At 43.6% G+C, this 11,187-nt stretch overlaps 1 protein-coding gene across 1 annotated transcript in view; it reads left to right on the forward strand.

Moving 5' to 3' along the window:
• The window catches only part of MTMR7 (myotubularin related protein 7), a 125,811-nt gene that overhangs the window by 7,702 nt on the left and 106,922 nt on the right, over window positions 1-11,187 (forward strand). The gene's annotated exons all lie outside the window — the stretch shown is intronic.

An 11,187-nucleotide genomic window follows, 5' to 3' on the forward strand; every position in this document is an offset into this window, starting at 1 on the left:
AAAATAAAATAAAATAAAATAAAATAAAATAAAATAAAATAAAATAAAATAAAATAAAAATTGAAATCACCCAAAAACCTACGACCTGGTTGTAATTTCTATACCGGTACATTTCTGTCTTCTGTTTTCTTTCTCTTTACTTGCACACATATGTACATATGCACACATGGCTTTTGAAACACAATTCAGATCACACTGTATATACAGTTTTTTATCTGGTTTTGGGGCTTACAATTTTGCCATAAGTATTTTTCTATGTCATTAAGTATTCTTTGAAAAAAATTTACAGCTCATACAGTATTTTACATATGACCACATATTTTATTTAATAATTGTCTTTATTTTTGGTATTTGTTGTTTCTAATGTTCCCACTAATCAAAATGTGACCAGGAATACTGGATGGACTAGAAATGGAATGCAGATGGTTCCAGATTGTTAGGTTAGGCAAATCCTATCCCTTAGGGGTCCATTGGAATATGATTATTTCCACGGGAACTGAAGAAATTCCTGAATTTATAAAAACTTGAACATTAGGCAGGTATTTGCTAACATCTGATGCATTAGGGAAGCCTGTGATGCAGGCTGGGTACCAACCTATCCGCCAAGTGCACCCGAATGAATGCACAACCGAACATGGGATGAAAAAGCATATCCCCAGACTGCATGTAAAATGGTTGGGGTCTTTGCTAGTTAATTCCTGGATGATGTGAGTCTTGGCTGCATCTTCTGGTGCTTTTTACCTTTGGACAAAGCAGTGTCACTGAGGAAACGTGCCAGGGAATCCCTGAGTTCCAGACATACTCCTCGGTGCCTACCAGTACAGCAGCAACCCTGTGTCCCTCTGGAGAATTAGGGTCGATCTCCATGGCTAACTAAGTATCTCTTTCTGGGGTGCTTTTGATTTAATGGCATGAGGAGTATCAGAGCAATCCCCATTTCTGATTCAACAGGACTCCTGTTGTGTTCCCCCAGTGGAAGCATTTCTACCTTAGTTTTTATAGCCTCTACACCCAAAAGTCCAAAACTGTAGGGTCAGGGAGTAAAAAATAGTAAGTGTTTGAGTAGGTTTAATAATAAGTGCTATTCCCATTTCCACCCCTGGTTTTTTTGACTCATATATTCTACCTGTAGGAAAAAACTTGTAATATTGGAAACTCATTCAGAGCATACACTCCATCTTGTAGGACATCACCCTACTCTTTGAAGGTGTTTATCTCTTAGTTGGTGTCATGAGTCTTTAACGGGTCATTCCATGAGTTTATGAGGCCAGCGGCTTCTGAGGGAATGGACATATAGCAAGATCAATAAACACTGTGGACATTTGCCCATTTCTTTTCCTATTTTTGTGTAACACACTTTTCTTTCTTCTTTCTTTTCTTTTCTTTTTTTTAATTTTTATTTTTTGCTACAAAGAGATATTTTGTGGGATACTGTGACGGTGAATGAATAGGAAGTAAGTCCAATGACAAGGTGCTGATAGAACTATTGTGGGCAGGAAAGACAACTCCATATTTAAAAAAAAAATTAACGTTTATTTATTATTGAGAGACAGACATAGAATGTGGGCAGAGGAGGCACAGAGAGAGGGGGAGACACAGAATCTGAAGCAGGCTCCAGGCTCTGAGCTGTCAGCACAGAGCCTGATGCAGGGTACGAATCCACAAACCACGAGATCATGACCTGAGCTGAAGTCAGAAGCTTAACTGACTGAGCCACCCAGGTGCCCCAAGACAACTCCATATTTAAACTAAGCATTTATTCTATTGAGGGAAAATATCTGCTCCTTCCATGGTGGAAGGGGTTCAGTACAATCAACCTAACACAGGTGGCTGGCTGTTTTGCCAGGGGTGGTTTTGTACAGAATAGGGGGAAGCAGGCTTCCTCTCTGCTGTGGGCAGACTGGGCACCCAGAAATGGTGGTACTCAAATCAGACTCAGTGAGGGAGGGCCACATGGCTGAGTTCACACAGAACCTTTATTCCTACCACTATGGCTGCTCACACATGAGCCCATTAAGGATGCTCTGCAGAGGCTGGAAAAGTCTCGAGTGACTGATAACAATAAAATGGATTATTTGTCCATATATTATTGAGAATGTTGCAGTGTCAGTGGATCAGATGTCCTATAGTATTTACATAGGATACTAACATTTTCATACTGTAGGCTCATCCTGAGAGATCAGTCTGGAAATATTTTCCTTAGTTCTCATTGCCCAACTCCAGTTTTTTTCCTTCCAAGTTCCTGACGCTTGAACAAACTCGTGGTCCCATGCTTTAAACTGGCATAGATCTGCACACCTGGCCATCTGCCCTTCAAGGCATAGTGAAGTTCCCAGAAAAACTATGCAGAGCTCTGCTCATAGGGACAAGTGCCCTTCCTTCCATCCTTTGTGGCCACTTGGGCGAAGCTGCAAGGCTGTGACATTCCACTCCCAGCCGGTACGAGATTATTGTGAAGAACCACCTATAAACCAAGCTAGCATTTTTCTTTGTGAGCTGCTTGCATCAAATGCCCCATGAAGTCCTAAGTGTCGACTGAGGGAGAGAAGCATGGGGGTCTGAGCCACTTTCTCACGTAACGCACTTGTCCTTTCAGGATAGGCTCTGGTAGCATCTCCTAGGTCCCACTTTCTCCTGATTCTTGAATATTGCTAACATGGCGGCACGATGGATCAGGTACCATTCAATTCATATGCCACTTCTGCATCTTTTAAAAATTAGCATGAAGGACCACCTCACAACAACTAGGATGGCTACTATTAAAAAAAAAAAAGTAAAATACTGGAAAGAACAAGCTGGCAAAGATGTGGAGAAAATGAGACCCTTGTGCACTGTTGGTGGCGATGTGGACAGGTGCAGCCACTGTGAAGAATAGTATGGAGGCTCCGCGAAAAATCCAAGTTTGAATTAGCATATGGCCCAGCAATGCTGCTTCTACGCATACATCCTAAAGGACAGAAATCAGAGTCTCCAAAAATATGTGTGTGTGTGTACATCCATATTCATGGTAGCATTATTCACAACAGCCAAATGGCGGAAGCCACACAACTGTCCGCTGATGGACGCTTGGAGAAGTAAAATGTGGTATCTACATACAAAGGAATTTTATTCAGCTTTCTTTTTTTTTTTAACATTTATTTATTTTTGAGACAGAGAGAGACAGAGCATGAATGGGGGAGGGTCAGAGAGAGGGAGACACAGAATCTGAAACAGGCTCCAGGCTCTGAGCGGTCAGCACAGAGCCTGACGCGGGGCTCGAACTCACGGACCACGAGATCATGACCTGAGCCAAAGTCGGCCTCTTAACTGACTGAGCCACCCAGGCGCCCTTATTCAGCTTTCAAAAGGAATGTATTTCTGGGGCACCTGGGTGGCTCAGTTGGTTAAGTGTCCAACTTCAGCTCAGGTCATCATTTCACAGTCCACGAGTTTGAGCCCCCTGTCAAGCTCTGTGCTGACAGCTTGCAGCCTGGAGCCTGCTTTGGATTCTGTGTCTCCCTCTCTCTCTTCCCCTCCCGTACTGATCCTCTGTCTCTGTCTCTGTGTCTCTCTCTCTCTCTCAAAAATAAATAAACATTAAAAATTAAAAAAAAAAAAAAAAGGAATGTAGTTCTGACATCTGCTGCAACACAGATTATTCTTGCAGGGATTATGCTAAGGGAAATGAGCCAGTCACAAAAAGGCAACTCCTGTAGGATTTTACTTAAATGAATTACCTAGAGTTGTCAAATTCAGAGATCCAGAGAGTAAAATGGTGGTTTCTAGATGCTGGGGGGAGGGGAAAAGAGGAAGTTACTCTTGTATGGGCACACTACTGTTTCAGGGGTTGAAGAGTTCTAGAAAACAGAAGAGTTCTAGAAACAGATAGTAGTGATGGTTGTATAACAGTGTGAATGTCCTCAACACCACTGAAGTGTACACGAAAAAAAAATGGTTAAGATGGTAAATTTTGTGTTATGTGTATTTTACCAAGATTAAAAATAAATGGAAACTTTAAAAAATCAGCACAAAGGCACTGTGGGGCTCGTGGTGGGCTATGCCAGGAACCAGGCATGATTCTTCAGCTGCAGCTTGCCAGAGGCTCCTTACCACATTCCTATCCGCTGCAGATACCTTGAGTGTATTTGGATCTGCTGGGGCCAAAAGGCCCCCTGTGTAGACCTGTTTGCACCACAACCCAAACCAGTTGGGAGAGCTTTGTCTTGCTCTAGGCCCCACTCAGAGCGGGCGGCTCAGTACTAGGTTAGAGCAAGAAGTGGTAGGGGTTCCAAGTGAAGCAACATGCTTTTCCCATTGGAGAAGCTATTTCACCTTCTGGGAAGTTGAAGCTGTGTCCCAGACTACGGCATATCTCTGGCAACTTCACTGACATGGCAGCCCATTCTGGATTCTCCCAGAATGCATTGCTTGCCCTCTGACACATGTGTGCCTTGCTTGGGCATCTTGGGTACCTGCTACTTTCTGCTTACCAGACCTAATTTTTTTTTTAATGTTTATTTATTTTGAGGAGACAGACAGAGCGTGAGCAGGGGAGGGGCAGAGAGAGAGAGGGAGACACAGAATCTGAAGCAGGCTCCAGGCCCTCAGCTGTCAGCACAGAGCCTGACATGGGGCTTGAACTCACGAACTGCGAGAGCATGACCTGAGGTAAAGTCTGACGCTTAACCGACTGAGCCACCCAGGTGCCCCTCTGCTTATCAGATCTAATCAGCATGATGTTATCAGCGTAGGGGGCCGGCATGGGATTCCTGGGACAGCGGACAGATCCAGGTCCCCTGTGGACAAGCAGTAACAAAGAAGCACAGAAATGCGCTTCCAGATGGACACAAACTGCTTATGATCATCTCTGCCTATTGGCATGAAAAGACAGGAGTTATTTTGGAAGAACTGTACCTGGAGGAAATACTGAAGTGGATTTTGAAATGAACCTAAGAATTTGACGGGAACACACAGTAGGAGCAAAGACATGAAGATAAGATAAGCCAATGCGAGATACGGAAAGTGATTGGGTGACTAAATGACCCACGTAAAAAACTCTATGTGGAGCACCTACTAAGTGCCAGTGGACTCGCTTGCTCAGTTTGTACGAGAGAACGGTAGGACGTGGTCAGGCCTGAAATGACAGGATGAGGAAACGGCACTTGATTCAGAAGGCCGTTGACAATCGCTTGAAGACTTGAAGGTCCGTCGCTGGAGAGGACCATGATCGAAGCAGCTTTTTACGGAGATGCATCCGGCAGCAAGCAGAGGCTGCGGTTCCAGCCAGGATGAAGCAGTGTGGACTTGAACTAGAATAACGACTGGAAAAGGGAGGTGGCGGGACCAGCCGAGGAAATGCTTGCGGAGGAGGGAATCTACGTATGTCTGGATAAGGGCGGCAGCAAGAGGCATAAACCAAAAACAACTCCCAGCTTTTGAGCGTCAGGGATTGGGACCAACAGGCGAGATAATGAGGTCAAGAGGAGGATGCGGTGTTAGGTAGAAACTGGTATCACGAGACTGAAGCATCTTGAGGGCAGGGGCTGTGGCTGCTTCACGTTTTTTATCCCCAGTACTTGGCACAAGGCGAGTGAGCACTCAGTAAGTATTTGCCTGAAAATATGTTCAATTCTCCCTCTCAGTGAATTGTCACATACACCCTAAGAAGGGGGTGTAATTTTCTCCAATTTTTTTTTGCTGTCAATTATTGTTGTTTTTATTTTGAGAGAGAGAGTGTGCAAGCAGGGGAGAGGAGGAGCAGAGGGAGGGAGAATCCGAAGCAGGCTCCATGCTCAGGACAGAGCCCGATACGTGACTCGATCACATGACTCTGAGATTCATGAGCTGAAATCAAGAGTTGGATGTCGAGCTGACTGAACCACCCAGGCACCTCTAACAATTTTTTTTTTTTATTTAAACCACTGAAGGCATATAACAATGTAGGAAGTAATATAATAAACATCCATACAGAGAGAGATCTACGCAGCTTGAGAAACAAAATAACACAGGTTTTATCATTTATGCCCATCTTACAGCTGAGAAGCCTGAGGCTGAGAGTGATTAGAAAACTGGCTCAAGGTCACATAGCCAATACATGCCAGAGCTGTGATATGAAAATAGGCCAGTCTGCCTCCAGCGCCCATGTTCTTTTTTTAAAAAAAATATTTTTAAGTTTATTTATCCTGAGAGAGACAGAGACGGCGAGAGTGGGGGAGGGGCAGAGGAAGAGGGGGAGAGAGAGAATCCCAAGCAGGCTCTGCACTATAAGCTCTTGAACCATGAGATCGTGACCTGAGCTGAAATCAAGAGTCACATGCTTAACCAACTGAGCCACCCAGGCGCCCCTCCAGTGCCCGTGTTCTTAACCACCTCTAGTTTATGCCATCGATGAAACTCCGAGTGGGGGCATCTTGCAGGTGGATGGAAATATAACACACGAAGCAGAGAGAGAAATACGTGGAAATTCTCTGCATCAAAGTGCCAGTTGAAGGGATGGCAGTGGAAAGACAATGACGAGTGGACTGAGGACAGACCTGGGTTTGAGCAATGCACCTTCGTGGAGAGAGAACAAAATGTAATCGCCTATTTTTAAAACCGTGCCTGTTCACAGAGTAAGTGCTGTTTTTAGCTGTTCTAGAGTTTCCCTTTTGTTCCTAGAAAAAGGGCAAAGCTGCCTGTGATCCATGGAGCGCTTCCTCTCCATAACTGGCTTAGGGCTACGCCAAAGGAGCCTTCGATATTTTGCATCATCAAGTTTATAAAAATCCTGAAGGTGAGGATGTTATTTCTTTTCCAGGCAGAACCCCCAGTGCAGCTTTGCCTGTCATATCGAGTATCTAAATGCATTTCTATCTGAGACTAGACTTTTCAGAAAAAGGTGCCCAACTCCACACATAGCACAGACCACGGAGGTTTAACAGTGCTGAATAGGATTGCATTGAGTTTGTAATCATTAGCAATCCTATCCCTGAGGAAACATTTTTTCTTCTTCGCTGCCAGATCAGAAGTTTTAGTTGCCTCAGGAGAAATGTAAGTATGCCGGAAAAAAGTCTTACAACTATTTGATAAGTATCCACATCTCCTCAGGCCACTGAAGATCACAGGATTTTGGGAAGGTTCCCAGTTAATGTCAAGTTTTTGTTTAAAAATTTCTACAGCAATATTATTTAACAACTCAAATATCTATGTGATAAAAATTTCTTAAGATGGTCTCCAGAAATTTGGTGATATACGATAAAGTACTTTAGGTCTGGCTTATGACAAACCTCTTAGGGCTCCTTAAGGACACTATCGATCCCCTTTAAAATGATCAGAAACACAGAAAGCGCAGAGATTACCTTGACTCTCTCCTGGATGTCCGTTCTCTGTAAATTCAGGATAGGCTAGTCCAGGTGCAAAACCTAAACCATTAAATTTCAGTGGCTTCAAGCAACCATAAAAACGTGTTCTTTTCACTTTAAAGACTCTGCTGTGACTCTTCAGGGTGACTGCTTTCCCACTGATGATTCTGACAAAGGGTCTATTTCTTTCTTCCTTTATTTCAAGCCAATGCTGAATAGTTTTGGGTCACAGTCACACCGCACATTTAGAGTGAATTTACTGTCATTATTTTCTCTACAATCTCAAGATGTGATCCCCAAATATCAAGACAGGGAAGAGGAAGCTGAAAGGCCACCCAGGTTGCGCAGAGCTTTGGTTCCAAAATGGTACATGGCACTTCTCACAATCCACTGGACAGAAATGGCCCCGGGACCTGGATGGCTCAGTTGGTTAAGCATCTGACTCTTGGTTTCAGGTCAGGTCATGATCTCATGGTTCATGAGTTTGAGCCCTGCCTTGGACTCTGTGCTGATAGTGGGGAGCCTGCTTGGGATTCTCTCTCTCCCTCTCTGTCCCTCCCGTGCTTGTCCATGCTCTCTCTCTCTCTCTCTCTCTCAAAATAAATAAACTTAGGGGCACCTGGGTGGCTCAGTCAGTTAAGCATATGACTCTTGATTTTGACTTAAGTCATGATCTCACAGTTCATGAGATCAAGCCCCACACTGGGATTCTCTCTCTCCCTCTTCTTCTCTCTGCCTCTCCCCAGTTTGTACTCTCTCTCTGTCTCTCTCTCTCTCAAAAATAAATAAACATTAAAAAAATTAAAAAGAAAAAAGAAAATAATTTTTGTGAAATACACTTCTTTTCCATCAAGGATTCACAAATACTGGAGAAAAATAGCCATTTTCCAACCTGTTGGGCAGAGGCTGATGTCGTGCAGATCTAGGTGTACATCCATCTGTAAATCACGTAGGGTGTTAAGAGTGAGGATTTTTTTCTCTTCTTCTCACTTCTGGGTTCTGGGGCCAGGTGGAGAGAGTTCTGTTCCATGAAGACTCACAGATGCGGCATCCATTGAAATTTCCCGGGGTTCATTCTAGGCACACCAAATATCAAACTTCAAGAACTAAGTGTGTGATTCTGACTGTACCCAGTATTTTCTGTATAATCAGTACGGAAAATGCAGAAAGTGAATCGGTCTCCTTGAGGCGTCTTACGGCGTTTCCACCTGCTCTGGTGCCATCTTCCTTGATCTACTTTTCATTTCCTTGGCATTGTCTGCATCGCTGTTATGGAACTTGGCATCGTTCTCGTCTAAATCTCCCTTCAGTCTCCCAGTATCTGCCACAGTAGCTTGTGCATGACCATCGGTTAATTGACGTGTTTCTTTTTTTTTTTTTTAAGTTTTTATTTTATGCTCACCATGACAAGGGCAGTCCTTAATCCCCATCACCTATTTCACTACCCCCCCCCCCCGCCCCATCATCACCCCTCTGGTAACCATCAATTTGTTCCCTGTAGTTAAGAGTCTGTGTTTTGGTTTGTCTTTTTCTTCCTTCCCGTGTTTGTTTTGCTTCTTTCATTCCACATATGAGTGAAATCATGTGGTATTTGTCTTTTTCTGAATGACTTACTTCTCTTAGGATACTCTCTAGCTCCATCCATGTCATTGCAATTAATGTCAATGTTTCTTAAGGAAACAAGTGGCTAGTTTCTCTTTTTGTCCCACTTAGGATCAACGAAGTTAGCATTTCGGTGATGTACTCCTCATTCCCTCACTTCACTGCCCTCCACCTCCTGCTGCTTTGTTCAATCTTTTCTGCCCCACTGAGTGGTGGTTCAGAGAAGCGGTGAAACTTGGGGTCAATGTTGTGTGTGATCTAATAGTCTGAATTGTGACTGGGGCTGAGGGAAAAGTGGGGGAGGGTTCCTCAGAGAATCTTTAGACCAAACTAAAATGTTTATTTATAGATATTTCTTTCCGCACTGTTATTTTATTTATAAATATTTATAAATATAAATTTATAAGTGTATTAAGTTAACATAGCTTGTTCTATGTGAATTTACCCCAATGATTTGAATTTTTTAATTTTTAAACATTTTTTAAAATTTATTATTTTGAGAGAGAGACAGAGACAGAGAGAGCATGAGCGGGGGAGGGGTAGAGAGAGAGGGAGTCACAGACTGTGAAGCAGGCTCCAGCCTCTGAGCTGTCAGCATAGACCCCAGTGCAGGCCTGGAGCTCATGGACCACGAGATCATGACCTGAGCTGAAGTTGGACACTTAACTGACTGAGCCACCCAGGCGCCCCTTGATTATAATTTTTGACTCACTGTAACCTAATGCTGATTTCATAGCTATCATAAGGGAAGATGTATTTTTAAATGAATCTGGATTTTTTTTTTCTTAAAATTAGGCTATTTATATCGTTCAGATTTATGGCTTCCCATGTACCAATTAGTGTTGTGGGTAGTTAAAAAAAACTATGCAAATATGAAGACGAGTCGTATGCAAAAATTACTCACCAAGTAAACTCGTGATCTGCCCACCAGTAGGATGGACAGAAGAGCCCTGAAATCACACAATTCCAAGATTATTATCTTATTCAGAATGCAAACCCCAAAGTGAATATAAGATGCCTACTTACGGAATTTAGAGATGGAACCCCCTTTAAGGTCATCTAGGCAGCAGGTAACTTTCATTTTACAAATGAGGAGATTGAGGCCAGTGTGTGAGTTGTGAAGATAGTGCTCCTGATTCTGTGCCTGGTGTTCTTTAGTAAGGTAGAAATTATACCCTGGGTCAATTTTGTCATATGCAATCATCAGTTTATCCTTCTTGTCCTAATTGTCTCCCAGAGCAGTAGGAGACTGAAATGCTAGAAGATACATGAAAAAGATCTGGACACTTTAAAATAAATGTAACACTGTGTGGTTTAAACATTTATTTGGACAGCTGCAATGTGCCTACCATGCATTGAACAAAAAGAGCTAAAACACAGAATCTCTACAGTTAAAGACGATTAGAAAGAGAGATGAATAAAAGCTAGGAAAAATTTTGAATAGATATTACTCTTTTTAAAAATGTTTATTTAAGTAATGTCTACATCCAACATGGGGCTCGGGCTCACGACCCCAAGATCAAGATCTTCCGACTGAGCCAGCCAGACTCCCTGAATAGATATTATTTTAAGAACTCTGTACAGTTCTGTGAAGTTTTAGCTATGGTGGGCAGTTGTGCACTTAGGGTTGCAAGAAAAAAGGTTGCGGGGAGGGGGTTGCATTTCTTCTCTAGCCTTTCCCAATAGCTGAATACTAACAATAGCAACAACAACTCTTAATATCGTAAATGGAAAAATGATACCTTATAATGGGTGTTTTGTATCTTTACCTTCCAGTTCAGTTAGAGCTAAGTGAAGATGGCAAATGAGCACCCAACACGGTGCCAAGGGAAAGCATCTCTTCCAACAGTTAGTGGCAGGTTGATGTGAGATGCCTGACTTAATAGAACACCACCTAAGGCTCTAACACTGTTGCTGTTATGTCCACCCTTACTCCCAACGCTATGCCAGCTGCTCAAGTGCTCAAACATACAGGCAGCCCGCCAGGCCATCCTGGACCTGGAATGCAAGCGGCAGCCTTTTTTCTGCCCCACCCTGAAGTCCTACCTATCCTGGGACGCCCTGGAAGGAAGCCGGATCAATGGGCGGCGCAGAGCTGCGCGTACTCCCCAGCTCTCCTCCAAGAGGCCACACCCAACACAAGGCCCCCATTGTGTCTTGGGGAACAGTAGCCTCACAGTACTCCGGCCGCCCCTCTTACAGAGAAGCGAGCGGCTCTTGAAGACCCCGGCCAAGAGCGGGCTTGGGCGGCCGCGCGCAGGGCAGG

Source organism: Herpailurus yagouaroundi, unplaced genomic scaffold (assembly GCF_014898765.1).
Source record: "Herpailurus yagouaroundi ecotype Mexico unplaced genomic scaffold, PumYag 181, whole genome shotgun sequence".
Classification (NCBI taxonomy): domain Eukaryota; kingdom Metazoa; phylum Chordata; class Mammalia; order Carnivora; family Felidae; genus Herpailurus; species Herpailurus yagouaroundi.